Below are 26,828 nucleotides of genomic sequence, written 5' to 3'. Positions count from 1 at the left end.
ACAGCGCTGCGGAATATGATGGCGCTATATAAATCACTAAATAATAATAATATTGTGCCTGTTTCAATATTTCTTTTTCCTGTTTTAACTTTTCTAACATTCAGTGCAAAATGTTATCTTCAGGGCTGGAAAATTGCTGCGACGTCGAACCATAATGAATCTCTAAAGGGCAATAAAATGTTTCTTCTTCCTCTCTCTGACTCTGCTTCTCTCTCTCTCTCTCTGGAGAAACCATTCAGAAAGTGAAATTTACTAAACCGAGCTCAAGCTTTCTCTCCAAGGAGAAGAGCTCTCTATTTTCCGCGTCTTATAACAGCGTTGGATATGAGAGGTCCCTCTCTTCGGGGTAATTCCTAGGGTTTATGTGTGACGCAGGACACACACGTCATGTGTGCCGGTGGTAAATGGTAAAAATTATTTAAAGGGAAATATTCATGAAAAATGAAATTATTTTGTGTACGTGCCGTACAGTATATTTCATACCCAGAGCTTCGTATAGTGTGGGAATAAAGGCATTAAACATATATCTGCTGGATATTCCATGTACTCGAGGTGTAAGGGCTCATCGTATAGCCTGTTCTGTTGTAGACTTGGAGCACGCAAGGAACTCAACATACTTGAGAAATATTACTTTTTTGATTTTGGTATTTAAATATTTCTGGAAGTATAAGATGTCCAGGTTAACACTGTTTTACCTTTTTTTGTTGTTTTTTCTTTCTGTGGACCCAGGTCATGGCCATTCGGTGTTGGAGTCCTGTGTAGGTTGAAGCGTGCACATCAAAGTAGGAATTGGTTTTCTGTCCTTCAAGATTTTATGATGTTTTATTACGTCCTACTCCGCATAGAATAGCACCATACTCATCATACAAAGCTAGACCCACTTCAAATAAATGTATAGGCATCCAGTATAGTTTCGACGCATTGGGCCACACACATGCCCTAACATACCCAGACATGCACACACGCTAACATACTCACACACACAAGTCCAACTCGCTTACTCTGAAAAGCTTCACCCTGTCTCATACTACTGTGGGGTCACACAATGTGATGTTATGTGACCCCACCGCTTTCTTGGAGATATAAAGTCCTTCTCGAGGGAAGAGGAGACAATAGCTCCGTTGGCCCCCTGGATTTGCCCACTTTACACTTTTTAGCGTACACTTCTCTTTTAAGGGGAAAAATAAGGAAAATATATTTAAAATAAAGCACTATATAATGTAATGTTAGGATTGACAAAAAAAAAACTTGTTTTATCTCATTTATTCCAATAAACTCCCTTTATCTGCAGACCTGGAGGCGGCCATTGTTGTCAGTCATGTGATATTTTGGGTGACTTTCCCGGCTCAAACACCACACCGAGCTGATGCTTTATGGCAACGCTAATAAAATCTGTTCCTCCTCAGACCCCAATTGTCAGAGTGTCTGGCTAGGTGGTTAGGACAGAGGCATTCTATTGTTTACCTCAGGCAGGGTATTTTTCTAGTAGATTGGGCTAGGAAAACAGGCTTCGAACAAATGGCTGATATGCAGCTAGCTGAGAACATTATGCAAGAATGAGAACTGTTTTTTTTTTAAAGAAAACACCTACACTTACCTGCCACTTGAGGGGAGAAAAACAATTACATGACTGGAAAATGAAAAAGTGTGGGCTTTATGTACCAATTAACTTTATTTGGAAGCTCAGAACTGAAGATGAGGAAACATGCGTTTTCCAACCTACTCACCTCAGATCCCCCCCATTCACGATGACAGCTGCCATTCCTTGTATCCCGAGGCCTCCACAACCTGTTTAAAATGATATGAGTTTTCAGGTATAGAACAGGAATGCACCTTTTTTCAAGCAGATGTAATCTTTTACCCACAATGGGAATATGTAGACCCACTATATATTAATCACTAGCTCAAATTACTTTTTTAGCATTAAATTGAGGCTTATATAGGGGCTTAAGACCAAAGTAGCTTCAACAGTACTGATGATATCAAAGCGAAAGCTCAAATTGTGGTTTGAGCAGGTCATTGCCACAGCTGAAGCTCATTACAGCCAATGTGCTAGGGCAAGCAGTGTAAGTACTTTTATGTTTCCTGATGTTTGCTTTAACCCCTTAAGGACAATGGGCGGTCCCTAAACCCATTGAAAACAATGCATTTTGAGATGTGTTTCATCCCTGTGTTGAATGAATATACTTGAATGCAAGGTGTGGATTGTAGCCCACTTTGCTTTTTAGGGGCAATAAAGCCCTGCAGATAAGTGGCGATAATAAATGTATAAGCGTTATAAGAAGCTGTGTTCTTCTTTTAGTTGAGAAAGGCAGTGATGCAGCCAAGGAGTCGGTAGCCGGCACCGCCTGAAGACTCTTTCTGGACTACCAAACAAGTGTGGGCACAAGAGTAGTTACCAAGAACACTTTTCTACCCTACCAAGAACCCTACCCAAGCCCCCCCCCTTTAAAAAAAATCTAAATAATTAAATTTAAACAAAAGAAAAATCCCAACAATTCCGGAAAAAAATGTTAATGCTTTCAGCAAAGTTCGGCTTGAGAAGTTGATGTCAGATGCATTATAAGGTAAACTAAAGTAACAATTTAGCGATTGCTTTAATATAAACGCTGGCAAAGAAATTTTCATGCAGAACAATTATGGTATGCAAATGTGTCATCTTTACACAGCACGGGTGGTTTGCGGAAACATTTAGGAGAGATGCCCCATTGCCTTTAATTAGATTTTGTGTAGTGATATCAACTTGGTAATTACTTATAACCAAACAAAGAGTTTTGCTTACATTACTATGATAAAACATTTTGAAGGTTTCCATGTTGCTTCTAAACGGATGTATAAAGTACAGGTGAGATATGGCATTAAAACATTTAACCCTTCTGATGCTAAAAATCTCTCCATTTATAGCACATCGTACCGTTATTAAAACCATTAGCAATTCCTACAGTGCAGTTACACTAAATTACATGCCAGTAGATTCTATAGCGTTATTACAATAGCGGGGAGTCGAAATCAACAATAACATTAAAAGGGACAATCTACAAAATAGACAATAAGACGAACGCAATAAGACATACGGAACAAAAGGAGAAGAGAATTTATTTTATAATTAACAGGTTTGTTTTTCTTCCCCAAATGCACAACTTTGCATTTTTCTATGTTGAAAACATACCTGAAATTTTACTACCCAGTTTCCTATTGTCTAAATCCATTCAGGAAGATGACATCCACTTCTAATTGAATTCGATATCAAGATATTGCATTTTATGTCCTGTTCCAGATCATTGATAAGTTAAAAACGGAAAGAAGACAGAGATAGGGTACTCTTATCTTTTGTTCAACTGGTTAAAGTTAACAGAAATCCTTTATATTTCAACCAATTCACACCTGTGTCTAATGATACGGTTGTTGAACCCAAGTTTGTATAATCATTTCATAATTGGGTCTGAATGACTGCTTTCTGGTGTCTCCAGTGTATTTCATGGGGTCACCAATACCAGACATCTCTGCTCACAACTGTGATTTGGGAAGGGATTTCCGTTAGCTACACAGAAGAGCACGTCTTGTAATCAGATTCCCTCCTTACTAATAGCGGTCTTTATGGGTTGTATGAATTCTATTATTTTAGCTTTGAAAATAGTTTAATAGTCAAATTTTGGGAGACACACTTAGCTGTTCTATCCAATGGCGAGGGTAATCTGCAATGGTTTTCCAATGGCGAGGGTAATCTGCAATGGTTTTCCAATGGCGAGGGTAATCTGCAATGGTTTTCCAATGGTGAGGGCAATCTGCAATGGATTTCCAATGGTGAGGGTAATCTGCAATGGTTTTCCAATGGTGAGGGCAATCTGCAATGGATTTCCAATGGTGAGGGTAATCTGCAATGGTTTTCCAATGGCGGGGGTAATCTGCAATCATTTTCCAATGACGGGGGTAATCTGCAATGGTTTTCCAATGGCGAGGGTAATCTGCATTGGTTTTCCAATGGCGGGGGTAATCTGCAATGGTTTTCCAATGGTGAGGGCAACCTGCAATGGTTTTCCAATGGTGAGGGTAATCTGCAACGGTTTTCCTATTGTAAGATTGGGCCGTATTGTGGTGTAAATATCCGTATGGACCACATCCACAGCATCTGATTTGGTATTTTGTGTTAACTGGGTACCTAAATGGGTCTTTTCCCAAGATTCACAACACAAGCTCCAAAGCCAAAGTATGACTGAGTGAGGAATACAGACTAGAGACCAGTTTAAGTAACCTACTGAAGAGATAACAGGTGCAGGTGATCAGTAGCGTATCTTGACAGGTGGCAGATAGATTTGAGATCCTGCTTGTAGATGTGAGGTTTAAGTCCTGTGCTGCGCATGACCCCAATGAGCTGACCTCGGCAGACCTGGGATGCTGGCTGGGCCATAACCATGACATATTCTTCCTAGGAAATTCCTAGGTAAACATACCAAGAGGTCTCCTTTTTATTTCATCTGGATACAAATAATACTAAAATCCAAGAAGAAATTGTTAATTCTCCCACTGTAAATATTTGATAGCATTTTTATAAATTTAACATATCGAAATAAGAGAATTACATTTCATTTTGATCTAATTGTGGTTCATTATAGAAAAATGTGTTTCATTCTGTCTGCACAGGTTTTGCTAATTGCTCTCTATCTACAAAGTTGTACACATTTTACCATGTTCAGTTCCAATACACAGAGCCTCGAAGATTAATTGCTTTTTTTTTTTAACTTGTAGACAAAATGTTATCAGTTACGTTTTTATCCAGGAACAGAACACAGTTGGATGCTTCTTACTGTTTTTCAGATTCCTAAAAATATAATTGTGTTTGTTCATTTATCACTTAAATAACTATTTTTCCTTGTATATTCATATATATACGAGGTATATTCGTTCAGGACGTGAAGGAGAGAGTAAGAGTGAAGGAGAGGGTGAGAAAGAGGGAGAGAAGGATAGGAGGAAGGGGTGAGCAAGAATGTAAGTGTGTGTATGTATAAAAGTGTGGTGTTAGTGTGTGTGTTGTTAGTGTACGTGAGAGTGCATGAAAACTAATTAATACGAATAATTACTTGCAATGAAAGACAATTGCTCTGAATCACTTTTTACAAAGAACTAAATTCAAAAGGTGGCCTGAAATTAAATAATTACTAGTGTTGAGTCTCAGACTAATGGGTAAAAAAATAAATCTTGCATAGAAACATAATAATTGCCCCGAAACTTTGTAGCACTTAGCTTAATTTGCGTCCTTTATCAGAGAAACTTCTATTGTGTTTTGCGAACGCTTGATTTGGAATAAAACAGTATAATTATTTTTTGTAAGCCCCATCATGTGAGTCCCTGATTTATTATAACTAGGAACTTCGGGTTCTGAACTCTGGCCGGTTTCCTTGGTTATGCCAGACGCTTTTTGCATATTTGTTCTCGCCGCGTTTTACACTTCTGTTTGGTTTTAATTTTCTGCTTTGCTGCGTGTGATAGACAAGATGAGAAATTGTTGCGGGAGCTGTGTGTTTGATACAATCACACTTCTGTAGATATCAAATGTTCTTGGTAATACCTGCTAGGACAGTTTTCAGTCACTAAAAAAAAAGAAAGAGCATTAAAAAAAGTTAATTGAAAAGTATCTATTTTTGGGCAGGCCTTGGGATTTCTACTAACTTAGGGTGACCATGTCTCTGGTGTCCATCAACTACTCATACTTTGTTACTAATATTGAAGAGAATCTACTGTACCCCCAACCAGGCCCGGACTGGGACAAAAAATAGGCCCGGGCATTTAAGCCTGAGCAGCCCATATTTATTTATTTATTTATTGTTAAAGCCCACCCTTCATGTACCATCTTTGCATTTAATCATTCAGACAAATCATTAACACATTCATTAATGCAGTCTCACAAATCAAGCAATTCATCCTCACATGAATTCATTAATTCTCATACGCATTCACACAATTCATCCACACATTTATTCATTCATTCTCATACGCATTCACACTACCCCCTCTCTTCATCTTATCTGCCCCTTCTCACTATGTTCCCCCTTCCCCACTTCTCAATATGTACCGCCTCTATCTATCCCCTCTCCCCCTTTCTCACTATCTAACCCCCCTCTGCCCCTTCTCACTGCACCCCCCTCCCTCACCCTACTTACCTTGTTGCCGGAGCAAGCAGCAACTGCGACCGGGCCCGCGGCAGGGCAGGATTGACTTAGGGGCTGATGGAGCTGCAGCTCCAGGCCCCCACCTTAAAATAGGCCCAGTCAGGACCGGACTGACTGGTCCTATATGGCCGCATTAACGCAGAGCCCCTTAAGCCCACCGCAACTACCCCCTCCTAACTATCTACCCTCTCCCTCTTTGAAGTTCACTTACCTTTCAGAAGTCCTGCGGTGGGGGTGTAAGGCCTCTGCCTCCCAGCTCTGCCACTGTATGGAACAGTATAGAGTGATGGGAGTTATGATGTACTTTTAGAGCATAATTAGATCATGAAAAAGACATTGGAAATGGTACAGCAAAACACCCATCACTCTCACGCACTTACCAATCCACACGTATACCAATCCACACGCATACCAATCCACACGCATACCAATCCACACATATACCAATCCACACATATATACCAATCCCCACACGTATATACCAATCCACACATTTACCAATCCACACATTTACCAATCCACACTTATACCAATCCACACACATATACCAATCCACACACATATACCAATCCACACACATATACCAATCCACACATATATACCAATCCACACACATATACCAATCCACAGATATATACTAATACTCACATACACCAATCCACACATATATACCAATCCACACGTATACCAATCCACACACATATACCAATCCACACACATATACCAATCCACACACATATACCAATCCACACACATACACCAATCCACACACATACCAATCCACACATATATACCAATCCACACATATACACCAATCCACACATACACCAATCCACACACATATACCAATCCACACGCATACCAATCCACACGCATACCAATCCACACACATATACCAATCCACACACATATACCAATCCACACACATACTAATCCACACACATACACCAATCCACACACATATACCAATCCACACATATACCAATCCACACATATATACTAATACACACATATACCAATCCACACGCATACCAATCCACACATATATACCAATCCACACACATATACCAATCCACAAACATATACCAATCCACAAACATATACCAATCCACACACATATATACCAATCCACACGTATACATACCAATCCACACACATATACCAATCCACACACATATACCAATCCACACACATATACCCCAATCCACACACATATACCAATCCACACACATATACCAATCCACACACATATACCAATCCACACATATATACCAATCCACACACATATACCAATCCACACATATATACCAATCCACACATATATACTGATCCACACACATACACCAATCCACACACATATACCAATCCACTCTCACTTAATGCTTTCCTACCTTTCCTTTCTTCTTCCAGCTTCTTTTCCTCTTCTTCAGTTCTTCTGTCTTCTCTGTCTTCTTCCGGGTCAGAGGGCACGGACAGCGGTGGGCGCGGCTTCAGTGTTGTGCGCCGGAATCTGAAAACAAACCCCGGCGCACAGCAGCTGTTGCCGCGCGGATCACAAGGGAGCGGTATCGGAGGTCTTTAACAGACCTCCGGCTCCCTTGAGTGATTTTAAGCCGGGTTGAACCCGGCTTAAAATCACTCAAGGGAACCGAAGGTCTGTTAAAGACCTCCGATACCGCTCCCTTGCGAGCCTGCTCCTCCAGCGGCGGACATTACTGTCCGTCTCTGGAGGGGTGCCGGGTGCCGCAGGTTGGCACCCCTGATGAGCGGCCGGCCCCTGGAGTGTGGCGCCCTGTGCGGTCGCACACCCCAAAGGTCGGCCCTGCCCTAAGGGGCCGGGAAGCCCCCACCAGGGCCGTCCTTAGGGGTCTGCGGCCGCACAGGGTTTAAATTAAAACATCGGGGTTTTTTTTTCAACTTTATTTAACATCCTCCATGTTAAATAAAGTAAAAAAAAACCCCGATGTTTTAATTTAAGCCCTGTGCGGCCGCAGACCCGTAAGGCCGGCCTTGGTAGGGACTTCCCGGCCCCTTAGAGTGGCGGACCCGGTCGCAGTTGCGCCGGGCTTAAGGGGCAGGTGCCCCTTATGCCCTGCGTTAATGCGGCCGTAGGTAGGGAAGGGGCCTGGAGCTGCAGCTCCATCAGCCCCTAAGTCAATGCGGCCCTGCCGTGGCCCGGCCCACCGGGCAAATGCCCGGTGTGCCCGATGGCCAGTCCGGGCCTGCCCCCAACTGCTCAGCCCGGTAGACAGCGACCTAGGTCTCTTATATGGTAGAGAAGGCCCTGTATTTCGGTATAGAAGGTGAGTGACCCCAAATATTTTTGGGCTCCTACCAATATAACCCACCCCCTATTTAGTAATAGAACATTCGGGGAGTGTGGCTCTTCTGGTGGTCTAGGATGATTTTTTTTAGGAGATTCATGGGCAATAACGAGGCAATGCCTAACCTGCCCGGATTTAGTCCTTTTTATTGAGCTTTTGCTCTATCCAAGTCATTTTATGCTAAAGCCTCCCCAAAAATCAAACATGGAGGGGTGTCAGTGATCTCTGGTATCGGTTGTAGGTTTGAGAGTAGTCTTCCTGCCATCGCACTGTTTGTCCTGTTATTTACTACCTTGGTGATAGAACTTTTTACACTTTGCACCAGAATCCCACTATATAAATAATTCCCAGTCTCCTTCAAGCCAGCACATGTACAACGACTGGATTCATTTTCTGCTCAAACCTGGTGGCTCTCCTGGTGAAGTGCTGCTTCCCTGGGTCTCCGGGCCGCTTTCCTCTTTCTCCGAGAATGAGCTTGTCATATGGCCACAACTGCCCCTGGGGGCAACTTCCCCGTCATTTAAGGCTAAGGCCTCCACGTCAATCCACTCTCCTATAAGAGGGAGAGCGCCACGTAGCCTAAACTGGGAAGTTCCCATGTATTGTCTAGATGTATAGTCTCTTTTACTGCGTCTTCTACAAACTTCATGGGAAGTTCATATTTTTAATATGCTTTTGTTACCTGGAACGCCACCAGCCTGCCTTTGAGATAAACATTTTTTTAAATTAAATTTACTACCACTAAATATTATAATGAGATTCTATTGCTGCCATTATGTTTTGGGTTTTTTTTTTTCCCAAAAAGATTGTTTGAACCAATAAGCTATCCATAAAAGTTGAAGTCAGTTGCCGAATATCAGCAACTTTTATAACTTCATTAGATCTTTTGAATTGGTTATTATACAATCAAGCACGAAAAACTCCGCTATATTGATATATTGCTCGAAATAAAACGTTCTGCGATTTGGCAATACACAGTAATTCTCCGAGTCCCCAGCAAGGCTTGTGAAATACACTGTAGTCTCCAAAGATTTAAGGCGCGCTCCTTAATGTGACAAGATTCTTGCTTTGAGTAATAAAAGTTGATAAATGTTATTGCCTTGCTGATATTTCCGTGATGTATTTACCATTAATATGTTATAGATTTGTGTAGTGGAGAGTGATAGTTGTATTACATGATCCTAAGAAGGCTGTGAAACCTTTCAGGTGACAAACATAAAACATCTAAATAGGGGTTTCTGCAAAGATACCTTTAACCTTGCGCGGTTCTTTGGTTGGCTACTTGGTATCTGGAAGCAATGTTGAAGAATAACTATAATTAAACTCCATACTGTATAAAAACTATCAAAACAAAAGAAATCACATTCAAGAGAATATTTTTTTAAATATATTCTTTATATTTTCTTTTTATATATATAATAATAATAAATATATAATAATCATAATAATATATATATAATAATAATAATAATAATTATATATATATATATATATATATATATATATATATACATACACGGTATATATAAAATAATATAATATTATATATATAATTATATATATAATTGTAGTTAACCTCTGCTTCCTTTTTCTAGGTCTTGGTCTCCCTAGAGGGATCACAGAGCTCAAATACTCTACTTCAAATCTGGTAATTTAGTGTATAATTTACTTGAGAACTTACTCAAAGCATAATAATGTCTATATATATATACCGTATTGGCTCGGATATAGGCCGCCCCCGTATATAGGCCGCACCCTAAAAGTTTGGTGCTTTTTTAAAGAAAAAGTTTTTTTCTTTAAAAAATCACCAAAAAAAACATGCTGCCACTCTGTCCCCCCCCCCCGAGATATGCTGCCACTGTCCTCCCTCCCCGAGATATGCTGCCACTCTGTCCTCCCCCCCGAGATATGCTGCCACTCTGTCTCCCCCCCCCGAGATATGCTGCCACTGTCCTCCCCCCCGAGATATGCTGCCACTGTCCTCCTCCCCCCGAGATATGCTGCCACTGTCCTCCCCCCCCCCCGAGATATGCTGCCACTGTCCTCCCTCCCCGAGATACGCTGCCACTGTCCCCCCCCCCCCCCCGAGATATGCTGCCACTGTCCTCCCCCCCCGAGATATGCTGCCACTGTCCTCCCCCCCACCCGAGATATGCTGCCACTCTGCCCCCCCCCCCCGATTTACCAGAGCAGACTCCCGGGTGTCCTGCGGGGCCGAGTCCCCAGCAAGGCTTGTGAAATACACTGTAGTCTCCAAAGATTTAAGGCGCGCTCCTTAATGTGACAATATTCTTGCTTTGAGTAATAAAAGTTGATATATATATTGATGTCCTACCAGCACCAAGTCTGTTTCTTTTTGTTGCTTTACTTATGGGAACGGAAGGCCTGCTTGAAGACTTCTTGGTCCTTCCTATGTATTATAGCCCCATTAGATGCCACTATGAGGTCAGACGATACATGAGGAGGAGTAACACAGCCTAGAGCCACGACAGATTGCAGGTGAAAGGGATAGCCATGGCCGTGGTTTGGGATGAGAGACCCTTCCTTGAAGTCTTGCCAGGAGGACCCTTGGTGCGGTTGGGTGCAGAATTCATCTATAGGGTATTTTTCAGAATCTAAGTCTTCCTTGGAGTCCTCCTTCTGTGAAACAGAGTCTGGACAAAACAACATTTTGCCTGGTTTGTGAGGTGCACCATTGCAGGTTATTGTACCGGTGGCATCGTTTCAGGAAGGGATTAGACTTCTTGGTCGAGGTTGAGGTGCTCAGGACAGTATCGGTCAAACCACTTATTATTTTTTTATCATTTTATACAACGGGTAAGAACGACATCATATTTTAGTGCATAACATAACACTTTGACTTCAGGTGAGGAGGTCCCTGAACAAACAAGCTTACAATCTAGAATGAGGTAGGTTACGTTACCTGGTCAAAGTACTACTCTTAGGGATGGACCAGCCACAGGTTTTGTCCGAAAGCAGGAGACGGACTAGGACAGGTCAGCTAAACGAAGGGTGTTACGTTCTGTAAGTTTGTAAGGAACATCTCGAAGATTAATGGTGGTCTTTGCCTTTGTCACTCAGCAGCAGCTGGTCTTTCTTCTTGGATTTTTCTATATTAAATGCCAAAGCCCTGTCTCATAATTACTAAAAGGAGTGTGTGATACATAGAAATGGCGCGCAGCGTCAGGCACTTAAACCTGTGTTTTTTCCTACTGTGGCTCCTCAGCGTGAAGGCCAAATAAAGTGGCCACCCCCCAGAGAAATTAATCCTGCATGTAGTTAGCTGGTGCCACTTGTTGAGAGCACTCTTTTTCTGTGAATAAATTATCCCACCTCGAAATTAATTGCTAATGTTCACTTTTATTGATTTATAATTGCGGGTAGCAAGTGCAGGCTGTTACATATTTGCAGATCCTTCAAAAATTATACGGTGTTATTTATTTTTTTGGGGGGGGCTTCAGCAAAAATTAAAATTGTGGGCATCAAAAAGTTGTTATGTTAAGTGTTTCTTTTAAACCTTATAGTTTCATGCAAAGGCACAGCTGGAAAGATGAGATTTAAGCTAAGGTGATTTACACCGAGTAACGAGTTATCTTTATAATGGTCAAGCTTTCTAGAAAGGAACAAAATCATTAGCTATGAAAGAAGCATAAAATGAAACGATTGATCGATTCAATCAATACAGCCTTCGTCATTCCATGACATTTTCCCCCCAATTAATGATAATTAAAGCTATTTGTGGCATTCTGTTCTATGGAAAATAACATTTTGGGTTTTATTCACTATACCAAGAATTTTGCAGAAAATTATGAAGAGCAAAGTCATTTGGAATGTTGGGACGTGTTGGGTGTTTTTGTGTTGTGTTTAATGTCTCTACAAATGCCTTGTTTGAAGCTTAGTATGGATTGAATGAGATGATATTGTGAGAGTCTAGGGACTGGGATATTCTGGCCTATGCCGATCAGACTCAAGCCTAGGTGCGGCAGGTCCAGGTTAGTGTCACCAATCAATGGGCCGGTTAAAAAAAAGACCAGCACATTAACACCATGGAGGGCTGTGTTGAGTTGGTACCATTGTTTCCTTCAACACTGTCCTTCCTTCTAAAAGTGGAGCGCTGGGATATAATCTTCCGTAAAAGTTTATTTGGTCACAAGCTCACCTTAAAAATGGGAACTTCCAAGGCTGACAAACCTGGAGCTTTCTCGCCTCCTCCATATTGTAGTCCATATGAATAGACCCTAGGTGAGAGAGGCTGGCTAGATTAGATATAATAAAACATTGGTCTAGAGGAACATAATACCCTGAGGAACCAAGAACATGAGCCTCTTGGTGCCTCCTTTTGGTCATGCCATTAGTCGCTTCTATGGACTTAAGATATATGGACAAAAGTATTAGGACACCTGACCATTACACCAACAGGGACTTTTATGACACCGTGTTCTAAATACATAGACGTTAATATGTAGTTGGTCTCCCCTTTGCAGCTATAACAGCTTCCATTCTTCTGGGAAGGATTTACACAAGATTTTGGGGAGTTTCTGTGGGAATTTTTGCCCATTCATCCAGTAGAGCATTTGTGAGGTCAGGCGCTGATGTTGGACAAGACGCCCAGCTTGCAATCTTTGTACCAGTTCATCCTAGAGGTGTTGGATGGGGTTGAGGTCAGGGCTCTGTGTGGGCCGGTCAAGTTCTTCCACCCCAAACTCATCTAACCATGTCGCTGTTGGTGTAATGGTCAGGTGTCTCAATACTTTTGTCCATATAGTGTAGCTCTAGCTTTATCTCACAGCGTTTGGTAGGACACATACATTGCTCTTGTATTGTCAAAGATAATGAAAGGATCGTATTAAGCATACAGCAAGCTTACCTTTTAGCATAAAGTATTGCTATTTAAAATTAATTTACATTTTAAATAGAATTATGCAGGGAAAATTAAATGATGGGGATAAGCTTAAAAACTACCTGAAAAACTGTCACAAAAAAGTATGCCAGTCATGTTTGCTTTACTGTATAGCCCTCAAGACTTTTTATTTTTAGAAAATAGTTATTTTTGATGCAACATTTTTTCTCTTTATTTACTTGACTTGAGGTTCCTATTTATTCTTTTTTTTCAGGAGCATGGCTAATATCCTTCCTTACAATTTTTCTTTGATATTGTTTCCTTTCTTTTTCCTCTTTTAAAGTCCGCGAAAGGAATAAAATGAAAACGGTTCAGATATTTCAAAGGCTTTTCTTTATCTTTTGCCTTCCGCAAAACAACATGGCGATTCAATTGAGCAGAAAATGTAGCGCTATATTTCAGGGTTACTTTTTACATACATTTCCACAAGAAATGTTACTCCGTTTAGGCCTATGCTGGCCATATGACTCACTGGGCAGACGCCTGGTGACCCAATGGCCAATTGGGCTCCATATTGCTGCTCCAACAGCAGCAGATGGTGTATCTTATCCAGCTGGATATGCTTGGGGCACGATGGGCGAGTTTAATAACACATGTCTCTGTGTATCTAGCTGGCGGTCGCGTACATCATCTGGTCAAGGACCTAGTCATCCCCAGTCTGACCCTTATTTGGTTGAACAGTGTCTATCTATTGAGGTCCATGGCCGTACCTGAGAACTTGCTTTTTACTTTACTGTCGTGCTCACTGTCTGAGACCCCGCTGCGGCTCCCATCGCTCGCTTATTGAACTGCGAGTGAGTAGGGGTGCCGTTGTGACGCTTACAAAGAAGAAGCCAGGCCCAGTCCAAAGGGAGGCGCAGTTTCCTCCTACTGATCCGAGGCTACTGATCCGAGGAGGTGAAGCCCCCCTCCGCTAAGCTGATATCAATTGGTCGGGTTGTGCGGCCACCGTGTGTGACGTTACTACTGATGCCAAAACTCTAAATAAAAAGTACAACTCCCAGACACCTCGGGCTCAGAAAGGGGGCAGGTGACTGACACACGGCTGGAAGGTCTTCAGACAGGGAACCGGAAAAACAGCTGGGCACTGGACACACGGCTGGGTACTGGACACACGGCTGGGTACTGGACACACGGCTGGGTACTGGACACACGGCAGGGCACATGCTCAGGTAGAGCAGACGTAGTCAGGCAGGCCGGGCCAGAACCAGAAAGACCGGATCAAAGCCAAATCGGAATCCAGCAGGTGGTCAGAACAAGCCAGGTTAAGACGAGCAAGAGCCAAATCAGGAACCATGGGACGAAGTCAGACGCAAGCCAGGACACAACGGGTTAATCGAAAACAGACAAACAGGGCCAGATAAACTGCAATGCAAAGGCCGTGAATGGAGGCGTAAGCAGGCATTTGAGGGAGAGGGCTGCACCCAGGTAAGGAGATACAGCTGGTCAGGTCGTTAGTCCACACAGTGCTGTGACCAGACAGGCGGCCTCTAGAGGCTGCCACAGATATGACACGTATACACATATACAGAGTCCCGGCTAACAGGGTGGAATCCTGACACCATTTTTTAGATTACCAAAATCCAGAGCTGCTTAACTACATTGGTGCCCATATTATCCTCTCCATTGTGAGAATAAGAGTGAATTGATTTCAATACAGGGTTCTTATATGAAAATTAATTCCATTTTGACCGACAGAACGAAGACATTTTCTCTAATGAAAAGTACTGTCACTTAAACCCTCATTAGGCAAATAATAGATTATAAGGAACCTCTACAAATCAATATTAAAGCATTAAGCTGCTGAATACAAAAATATATTTGGTCGACTCTAACGCTGAACAACCATTACTTGAAAGGATGCCCAAATAGTGCTGCGGGATCTACATTTCATCGTGTTTTACAGTCACTAATTAGAGATTGTTCAGGACATGCCACATCTGTAAATTCGCAGTAACAAGCACGGGCCTGAAGTAGGGTTTCATTTTTGGCACCGTTGTGTCACATAATTATTGTAGCATTTTATTTTATTTTTACGTTGTAAAAATTCTAAACAACGTTTCATTAATCAAGCTCCGGCTTCAAGTGGCATCTCTAAGGAATTCTAAGGAAAATGGTATTCAATTTTTGTGTCATTGTGAAAGGGTAAAAAAAAAAAAAAAAAAAAAGACCCACCGAGGCTACCAAACCAGCAGTGGCCCTTGAGGTGTTGCCGGTCGGTGACAGAACGTGAATGGATAAAATTGCTACATAGAGTCTGTTTTTTTAGCCAAAAAGCTTGATTTTCTACAGCGGCCATGTTGGTCTGATTTCTGTGATTATTTAGAGGCGGACCAGAATCAGGTGGTGCCATGGGGCAACGTTGTTACAAGGGACCCATCCAAAGTAAATATAAATAAACAGAGTCTCTCTTCTCCCAGTATTGTATGTTGCTGTCTGAGAGATTCTGAAACAGCAATTCTGTAAGGCTGGGATCTCTTACCACGGGTGATGGAGTCCAGAGGCGGGAAGTATAGGATCTGTGATATCCATCTTCCCGGAAGGAAGGGATTTAGAGCGTTGCGCCTGCCATCTTGTTGTATGCCAGTCTTGCTTCCAGGTTGATGAGGGGACCATGCGCATACCCTCCATGAATGGAAGGTCAGCAGCACAAAAGTGGGGGCATGACACATTCTGCATGTACTTTGTCTGAAACCCATAAAATCATAAAAATATTATTATGAAAATAATCAAAAGTCAAAAGGAATGGGTGACCACAGGACCACGGGGTGACCACAGGACCACTATTAACCAAATTGAAGCTGATGACTGCCCCCACTTTGTGCCCAATGAGATTAAAGAACCTGCAGGGTTAATTTCCCTACCCTCTTCCCATTGGAAAAAAGAAGTTTAAGTTAAAAATAAAAAAACCTTGCCGAGGGGTGATGAGGTCCATCCTAGCACCCTTGGGTTGCTTGGAACAAAATGATTCCCTTACATTGTAATAAGCCATCCAGTGATGATCCATGGTGCCTTCTGTCCTCAGTTTTAGGCCCAGGGAAAGAGACCATCCAAAAAATAAAATTATAAAAAAGAAAAAAAGCCTGAAAAGGAAATAATGACGGTAATCCATCGTCTCCCAATGAGTCTGGGTTGAAAGAAATGTTTGTTGGCTGTATGCGAGTGTGCTTATATACTCCTATGCGCATGCGTTGGAGAACAGGGGGGCAATCGTTACCCCTCTTAATTAATAGTTTGATTATTTTGTTATTGAAGATTTCTTCAGTAATAGAAAATGGTTGATTATTATTCTTATCCCAATTAAGTGTAATTTTTGTCATTTTGTATTAGTTATATCTTACAAGCTATAAATAATTAGCTCCTTGGAATACTGTCTGATTAAGCATAATGGTATATTAGTATACTTAATGAGAATTTAATGTTTATTGTGAATTTTGTCTTTCTGGAAGAATGTGTGTGTTGTAAACAGTTACTTATTCATTAGTGGAATATTTTTTTACCCGTCATTTGAACAATTTTTGTTTGTTTGTCGTGAATCTTTAATACGGTATTTTTTTTCAGTACAGTAAATTACAAGGCTCACTTAATTTTTAATTTATATTTGTGCAGTGAGAGAAATCTGGCCCGTCACATATAAACAGCCTTGCATTCGGAATTCTGGAAAGAATTAAATTTACAGTCAAGTTGGGTGTCGGTTCATTTTTAAAATAATATCATTTGGAATGATTAATGCTACGATCGGACATAAGCGATTCTCGCACGAAATACTCAAAACTAGTTAGGGATAAAAATGGCCATTTTTTTTCAGCAGACATGTCGAAAAATAAATGAAGATTATTCATATCGGTGAATATTTGCTGTCCAAATTTCTCTAATAAACTGTTATTAGTCATATGATTGATTAGATGGATGCGAAGACCTGGGAACTTTCCAGGGTAGGCTTTCCATTGCTCTGTCTTCTGGGTGAGTGGCTTGGTAGTGGCAGGGCTAGCCCTACATAGGGTTGGGCTAACTGGCCGCATAGGCAGAGCTAGCCCAGACAGTATTGACCAGGAGTGGACATGATGGTGGGGAGTGGACATGGCTACGCTCCACTCCTCCTGCCTGGAAAAAAAGAACAAAGTCACCCAGAGAAGAAGCAATTCACCCAGAGACACCAGGTTCAACCTGGGAATGCTGATATGGTTCAGGCTACATCAATTTTAGTCCGTACACTGATAAAAATAGCTAAATAGAAGAACTTTCATAGAAGTACATTTAAGAATTTTACATTTGTAGAACTCTTTGGGATAACAAATACCATAAAACCACAAAGGAGACATGGATGATCCAACAGATACAGATGTATGCGTTAACCTCATAAAAGTTCTTTGAGTATACACAAGGAAAAGAATGCTTTCACTTCACATACGTGCAAAAATATTTACCTCTTCCAAACTGGATGAAAACACTTTGCTGCTTTTCCATCCGCTCTCCAAACATTTGGTGATCCAGTCGAGGCACCATAACAACTGAGCAATATCGTAGGTGGCTTCCGGTTGCATCTTAGGATAGAAGTGTCAGAAAGGGCGTCTGACATTCGTAGATGCGTATGTGTTGAGTTAGGTTGTTTCCGTACCTTGCACCCGTTGGTGGCTAGCAGAGGTGGAACCCTTGGAGGGATTCCAGTCAGGTTAGACGTGAGAAGGTGGTTGGACCTGACACTTCTTCACATCTTTACCAGCACTTCTTGTTTGTGGGCACCGCAAATTGAGGCTTTCGATATTTAGTCCCAAATATCCTTGGCATTGTATGTCCCTGCCCAACGTTGGCATATATGGTTGGCAAATTAGGAAGAACGGCTGAAGCTATCATTGGTCCCCACATAGTTTGTATAAAGTTCTCAGTCGGAGGGTCCCTGAGATCCATAAAGTTTTTGTAAGCTACATGTTTTTCTATGTTGGCCCAATAAAAGATACCAACGGCTTTTTTAATTGTACTAGAAAGCCAGTGCTAATAGCTTAATGTAATAAGGTACTTTTATCAGTGCGGTAACTTATTTTTCATGATCCTGGTATCTGGATTAATAACGACAAATGCTGACTTTACCTATTATGAAGGTTAATGGTAAATGCCCTAATAAAAGTTAAATGCCATACCTCTCTTCATTGCAGAGCACCAGATGCACTGTGTATATTCTATGCTGATTTAGCACAAATAAAATGTCATTAAATATAATTAAATCTAAAGTTTGGCAACTTCCTAAACATAAGAGAAATATACGGTAGATATTTAGTTTTATGGTTTGCTTTTAATTTATGCAAATTTTAATACACAAACCATCTTGATATTATACGTTTATAACAATAGATTATCCCGTTACATGTTCTAGAATATTAAAAATAATGATCAACATCCTTAGAGTATTTGGCACCTGAGGTGAATCCTATTTGCAAACTTACACACTCACACCAAAACATACATGCACACTCTTACACACACATGGTTACACACACTCTCCTCTGTGAGCCCTCTAGCTCGGTCTCGGTGCCGGCTTGTAATGCTGAGCGCTGGAAGATGACATCATTTCCGGCGCTCAGCATTACAAGCCGGCAGCGAGACCGAGCAGGGAGACTCACCGCAGGACTGCTGAAAGGTAAGTACAAGGGGGGGTAGATAATGGGGGGGCGGCAGGGAGGGAGGGAGAGGAAGGGTAGATAATGGGGGGGGCAGCATTTTAAACTTCGCCCCAGGCTGCATTTTGTCTTGGGCCGGCCCTGGGCACAGCTCTGAAAAACATTCTTAATTTACATGATTCACAGATTTCTTGGCAGTCTGTGATCCGCCCTGGACAGTGTTTCCTACAGTATAGCTAGAAAACTTGCTATGATGCTTTAATTATGTTTTTTTAAGCTTTAGAGAAGTTTTAGAGAAATCATTAAAACACCTGACTATAGAAGCACAATAAACATGGAACAATGTAGCACCTGGGTTTTCATGGAAGAATGACTATGTCAAAAACAATGAAAAAAAGAGAGTTTTTAATCCTTTTCATGGTCCTCAAACTTTATTTTCTGGTTGGTTTCTTCAAAATTCAGTAATATAAGAATGCATTCTTTTGTTAAATCCCTATTACTTCACACTTTGAAGATTAAAAAAAGCCAAATTTGACGTTGAAACACTCAGCTAAACATAATGTCAATCATACCTAAGGTGTCTGTCTCCTGTCTTACAGTCTCCTGATTAACACCATGGATTTTTAATTGGTGTTAATGTGCGACAGTTTCTTGATTAGCACCTTCTCATGTTAACGAGCAAACTCTAAACCCTGAAGCGACTGTAATAAAAGTTAACGTTGGAAATTCGTCAGTTTTGGAGGCATAGCAGAAAACGTTACTAAATTGAACAAAAAAGTGCCATTGATATATAACAGATAATACATTCTATAAAGTTTTAAACTCCCAAGCAGTCAAATTCAAATGCTTTACTGACAAGGGGCTATTTTTTTCCTTTTTAATATAGATTTCATTAATCATAATGGCAAAATAGCAAAAATAGTCCTGATTGTGCACTGGAAATTAGTTGAAATTATTACAGAGACATTACCATTTTGTTTAAAATGAAATAGGGCAAGGACCTCCACAGACTTTTCCTTAGATGCCCAATATATTAGATTTTATTTAATTTATATAGCTCCAATAGATTCAGTAATGCTGTTACAATGGAGGGACAATATACAATATTGATAAATGTTAGCACGTTTAAAGACTGGTACAGAGGAAGAAGAGGGACTTGCTTTGTGAGCTTACAATCTATTAGATAAAGAACATCTAGGTCTGTCCTTTAAGTAAATGGTAACCAAGACCTACTTTATTTACAAGGGTAAAGGTTCCGGCAGATACTAATTTAGCTGGTAAAAGGCTATAATGGCAATATGGTTTACCCAGTTTCTCATTTTGGTTTAATTTTTAGTAAATATATATATATATATGAAAATAAATGATGAGAAAAAAAACTTACTACAAATTTGTCTAGGATTTCATTTTTTTTACACTTCTTAATTATTTAATTTTCTCGTTCCTCATGGTTCTAATTGAGGTTATAACAAACAGGCAGATATTGTTGCTCATATAAAAAAATAATTTTATCAATAATAATACGGTAATTATTATTATAATTATATGGTGTACACATGCGCAGAACCAAGCAGATGTCAGTGACAGGCTGCTACCCTTACATGAGGAACACAAAAGGTAGGCTATATTAGGCTGATAACTATGATCCTGAACAAGCCCGGATCTACCTCATCCTCTTACATACAACTGCAAAGCTTGATGATGAGGCTCGATCTGGGGAATGTACATGTTAAGGTTCAGCCATTATTTTAAGTGGGGTGGTGATAGGAGCGCCTATGATCTCCCACACTAGGCTCCTTGTAGGGGTGCGGGCCTGCTGGTATTCAACTGTCCACAGAGGGGAGCTGTTGGGTACCGGCCCACTGGGCATTTGCCCGGTGTGCTCGATGAGCAGTCCGAGTCTGAATGGCAGCCACCAGGTCTGCAGATAAAAAGAGTTTAATGAAGTGAAATTAGATAAAATCTGGTTTGCCAAGGCCAATCCACATTACTTTATACAGCACCGGGGTTTACGTGCATTTTTTTCCCCTTTAAGGTATATTTAAAGAAAAACAGAAGAAGAAGAATTCAAGGTCGGCTGAAATTCCCTTTTTAAAAAATGGCTGTCCTTGGCATGCTGACAATATGTCCCTGGCATTAAAAATGTGCATGACCCATTTCTCCGTGAGCGTTCCGAAGCCATATTTCCTCCAAGGTCATGCCTGTAAAGGAAACTGTTTTTTCAGTTCTTTAAAAGAAAAATAACTAAATAAATATATAGCATAGCACCTTTATGCATTAAGAAAAGTATCTATGATTGCTTGCCCTAGATGTGAACGAGGTGACGAATTAGGTTTATGTTCTATGAATAAATGGACAGTATAACAGCCTCAGCAAAAAAAAATGCATATAAAAGTACTTTAATATGCATTGTTTAAAAATCAAAGGAAGAAAGAACTTACTTTAGAGAGAAGCTGCAACTACCGAGCTGCATCACCTGATCTTCCGATGCAATAAGTTTTTATTGAGATTATCAGAATTTTTTTTTTACATAGGTAGAGAAAGAAAAAGTATAATACAATATTAAATTCATGAAAAATATCGAAGCATGTGAATACTGTGTAGTCAAAGAGAATAAAAAAAAAGAGAGCGAAGTGAAAAATATGGAGAGGTAGAGAAGACGAGAAAACAAAAAGAAAGGGGGGGGGGAAGCACCAAAAATTGTCAATGTTATATAAATTCCATAAAATCACCCTATCTTCCATGGGCCTACTATTCTCGCTGCTGATTGGCTACTTCAAGCAGCTAATCGATGGTAAGGAAGTGATCCTATTAGATAACCCCCCATTCCTGTGGCAATCACCGAGCCTGTGTTTGCGTTGAATGGCGGTAGGTATATCATAAAGTAGGATGGATACCGGGGGGGGGTAAATGCATATGGGGGAAATTCTGCAGAATCCCCAAGGGGACAACCATGATAAGTTAAATAAAGTGACCTCTCTGCTATCACATGCATTAAAATACATATGATGGCTGGAGTGTCCCTTTAAAGCCCCTCTTTAACAAGTTCCACCTCTGGAACCTTAGAATTTATTAAATACAGGTCTTTAAAAAAAAAAAATAAGAGATGTTTTTAAATGTTGGTAGGCTGGATAACACATATCTGTCTTTCGGCACACAGGATTTTCTTGGCTGGTTTTCTTTTTCCCAGACATTAATCCTTCTTTCCCAAGTGCGCCTGTTCATTTAATGTTTGTCGGATTTGTACATTAATTTCCTCTACACTTTTGTAATTTCTAATAATATTTATACAGTTCTGCAGGTCACAGAGCGACTCTCGTACTCCCCTGGCCGTGTTCTTTGTTACATTTGAAAGCCACTCAGCTACAGACAATAATGGGGCCGCTAAGCTGGAAAATGACCCTTTCTTTAACAGTCAGAAAAATATAATGTAAAAAATAAAAAGCTTCGCATTACTTTGTACCAAAGACTTCTTTACAAATTACCGTTTTCATTTACAGTTCGTTGACACTTTAAACCTATGAGGGCTTTTTTTTAATTGTCCTTCCGCATCTTAATATTTTTAAATGCAGTATGAAAATGTATATATTATTTTCTTTAAAGGTATAGGAAAGCCATTTTTTTTTCTGTTCAGGGATCGATGTGTAGCAAATTGTTTTATAGCTCAGTGGGAGGTCAGAGGAGATCAGAAATCGCCTTATCTAGCCCATGATCACCAAACAACAATGGGGTGGACAGACGGGACAGTGCCCAAAAATCTGGACTATCCCACTGAAAACAAGACACTTGGTATGTATGGGGATACTTCAGCGCTCTATGTAATTTCCCAAAGCTCAGGACTGGACCAAGTAGTGACTATGAACTACGAATGCTAGTTTGCTAGCAGGATAAAGCATCAGAATCAGCGGTTCGTCAGGGCACAGGGAGGTCACGGGAGTTTCAGCTGAAGTTCTGATTTATGTAAAACAAAATTGACATGGCTGTCCATTGGTTATTAATATCATTATCCAAAGGACGGATAAGTAATTTTGTGACTCCTATTCCTGATCAGTAGCCATGACCTTTGTGTGTTCTGTCCTTGCCGCTGACTTCGCTTACTATTCTTCGTAATAAATTATAATCGTTTTGTTTTTATGATTACCAGAAACAATGTCATATACTGTAATTAATTCTGTGTTTGTTGAACTTAACAATTTTATCATCTATGTCAAAAAATATTCTATTAATTGAAGCTAAATGTGTACCTGCTTTAATATTTATTCTAATGATGTTCATTACACAGAGGAATAAATAAGCCGAACCAGCAGTTTTAAGGAGGTAATAATAAAAAAAAATTCTTACAAAATGGGCTGATTTGGACCTGCATAATGCATAGTTAAATCAGCGAGATTGATTATAAGGACTCTCAGTAACTTAGCTATATAGTAGACGGGGTGACCAAGGGCGACTGAGGTTGACCCTTCAATGCAGAGTGAACTTGATGCGTTTCATTGTGGATAATGTCAAAAGGGGCTACTGAGGTCACATGCCCTTGCACTGAAAAAAATTACATGTTTCAGGCAAGGACATGCAAGGTTGATGAAGACATGCTCTTACTCGCCTGAATCCCACATACATTTTGTTGGTAACAGCTTACACTTTGGGGTGTAATCACCAATCGCACAAAAAGTACACCCCCACACATAAATTTCAAAATAAATAAACAAAGAAATATATATCCCTAAAAATGCAATACATTTCAACTGAATCAGCTCCTTGGTAAGCAGTATATAGCCATAAATAATTAGCTAGGACTCACTTTCAGGGCGATACGACTGTTACTTTCATAATTCATGGATTTTATTTTTCAGGCCAAGCTTGTGTCTGGCCAACAAGAGACGATATTGACAAGTGCGTTCATTAAAGCAAAGCCCTCCAAATTACGGGTGTCTGGTCGCTATGTATATACATGATCATCACTCATGGCCGATGGGTTCCAGAATGCATCAGTGATTTTGTACACGATAAAGCAGGTCAAAAAATATTCTCATTATGGCAAACTGTACATCATTCAGACGTTGTACACTAAATGGCTCCTCTAAGTCGGTATATATCACCAAAGCCACTCTGACTTTTTATTTTTCATTTTATCATTAAGAATTTGGAGTTTACAGCAATCGATGGATAAAAATCTAAGGACTTTGTTTCCATTGATGTTCGATTCCACCACAGATGAGTAGGACGCTGTGGCGAGTGCGTACCGATGCTTAGATTTTGACAGATACTCTACTACAAAACTTATTAGCTGATGGTTGGGGGCCCAAGGTCTACCTCTGGTCCACAACCTCAGATCTGTGTCTCTTTGTCTCAAACCCAACACGCCACCTAAATGAAAGGAGGGCACTTTTCAGCAGGCCCCTGAGCTCCATGTACCAGAAATGGACTTTAACTCTACAGGACAACGATACCTTGGGTAAAGAAACTTGTAATGTATGGCAATCTTCTATAGATACCTTATCTGTGTTACAACAATCCCAAATTAAGAGTGACGTTGTCCATACGGAATGGTTTTGTCTACAAAATGTGAGCTTAACAGCTGGTAGTACCTACATAAATCTGTGTTATCACTGAAGGTGACCTGGGTGTTAACAGTGGGGGAGTCCTTAGTGGTCCCCCCACCCCCGCAACCAGAAAGAGTTATGATGTGTTATGTAGTTTCTACGTATGATTTGTTTATTTGGATAAAGAATACTTCTGTCCTTTTGATATAATTTTGCTACATTAGGAGGTGCCATAGCTCAACCATCACGCACTTGTTCCTTTACACTCCTTTTCGGCCATCCTATGCATCCTATTCTCAAGACACCTGAGACTAATCTCAATTATCATATTTTTGTGATATGTATATATATCCGCCTCTCTTTTTCTTGTGATGAAATTAACATTTCAAAATAATTCTGTTTTTTTTTAGGTTTTACATTAGGCATTCCGATGTTCTCATTTTGTGTTATAATTAATATTTGTTCATTCAGTTTATGGTACAAAGTTCCTGGTAAGAACATTCTCAATTTTGTTTTATGTATTCAAAGTTTTTTTTTTTCTCCTGGTGAGAATAATGCTATAGGGGAAGGTCCGCCATCTGTGTACAGTGGTATTAATTGCATATTTTTTACAAAGTTGGTAAAAAAAAGTTGGCCATTGCTGAACTAGCCCTTTGTGGAGTATTTTGGAATGGCCTGGGGAGGCGGGAATGCAAGGTTAGGGCGTGATAGAGTGCGTGAGTAAGAGTGTATGTAAGCATGAATGTGTATGTGTGTGAGGGGAAGTGTGTATCAGCACGAGTGTGTAAATGTGTGTTAACATGAATGTGTGTTAGTGTATGTACGCATGTGTGAGGGTTTATATGTGTCAGAGGGCCATGGGACGCTTGGCTTTACATGTTCCCCAGGCCTTCCCCTGCACATCAGTACAAAAACAGCATTTTAGATGGAGTTTGAAGAAAGAAGGAGCCCTGATGGGTCTATTTATCACTGGGTTTTGCTGACATTCGCTGAGTAATTATCATTGGATACGCGCATCATTCTGAGCTTTATCTCAGCTTCCATCATGCTATTTGTTGAATAACGTCATTTATCTAAGTCATAAAAACTGTTGTCGCTTGAGTGAAACTTTCTTAGTCCAATGACAATGGAGATGAAGAAATACCTTTACTCAACATGTAACCGTTTGAGTGCTGGGATAATATACATATTGAGTCATGCATATGCAGAATTAAGTGCAACAAAATTCTGTCGGTTAATAAGATATAAAAATGGAAAAATAACTACTTTATCAAAATTACCAGAATCCATACCCTCTACATGTGGTGCTTATAGGTTGTGGGGCAGGTAGATATTTTTTTTTTTTTTTTTACTTTTAACACCTCTCCCCCAGGTCATAGTAGGTGACATCAATAGGCTCCAAAACTCTCACAAAGGATCCGGTCCCACTTCCACTCGCAGAATCGGGAACGAGGCAGGGTCTAGTGAACCCACGGCTGCTGCCACACACTATGTGAGAAAGAAGCCTTCGGGAAGGTAACGGGATGAGGTGTGTGTTAGCACAAATATGCATGTGTGTTAGAGGCAGTGTGAGCATGACTATGTGTGTTATTATGAGTGTGTGTAACCGTATTTGCATGAGTCTGTATGTGTGTATAAGCATGATATATAGCGTGTAAATGTGTAAATGTGTGTGTGAAGACATGGGTGTGTAAATATGTGTTTGAGTGTGTGTCACTGTACGTATGTTTATAGGATTAATCTTCATTTTAACCCCTAATTCAACTGCACACTAGATGGTGTTAGAGCGCAAACTTTTTTAACTCCCCCTTATCCCACTCTATGGACAATTGGGGTGAGGGGGAGGCATGGGTGGTATATTTATATTTTAGTACTACATAAATAAATGCTAATTACATTAAAGTAAGTTTATCAAATTTATAACCTAGTCTACATCTCAAATGTAAGGAGAACACCCAACTTCATCCCTAGCTGGGTGTTCCTGGAGCAGTTTCTGGGATTTTTGTAGTTGTGTCGATTACTTTAGTAGAAGACGATTTAAAATATGATGATATGAAGATATTTAACCTTCTGTGTGTCAGTGGGTGTGTGTTAAACGCATTATTATTATTATTATTATTATTATTAATGTGGCAGTACAGAACAAATATGGATTTTCTAGTCCAAATGAACTAATATTACATCGTCAATAAAAAAAATCACGGGAAATATGGCCACCATGGGCTACACGCAAGAATCTTGCAGCTCAAACCTGCTGCATTTAAACATTTGTAAAAGCAATA

The 26,828-nt window shown here is 40.4% G+C and overlaps 1 long non-coding RNA gene across 1 annotated transcript in view; it reads left to right on the top strand.

Annotated features, from left to right (window-relative positions):
• The window catches only part of LOC128475887 (uncharacterized), a 40,129-nt gene extending 16,200 nt beyond the window's left edge, over positions 1 to 23,929 (top strand). Inside the window, exon 3 of the long non-coding RNA XR_008346932.1 lies at positions 23,857 to 23,929. This is a non-coding gene — a long non-coding RNA (uncharacterized LOC128475887). The remainder of the gene's footprint in view (positions 1 to 23,856) is intronic.
• The last annotated feature ends 2,899 nt before the right edge of the window (positions 23,930 to 26,828 follow it).

Source organism: Spea bombifrons, chromosome 1, assembly GCF_027358695.1.
Source record: "Spea bombifrons isolate aSpeBom1 chromosome 1, aSpeBom1.2.pri, whole genome shotgun sequence".
In the NCBI taxonomy this organism is placed as follows: domain Eukaryota; kingdom Metazoa; phylum Chordata; class Amphibia; order Anura; family Pelobatidae; genus Spea; species Spea bombifrons.
This window is presented reverse-complemented; position numbering and strand designations above follow the sequence as displayed.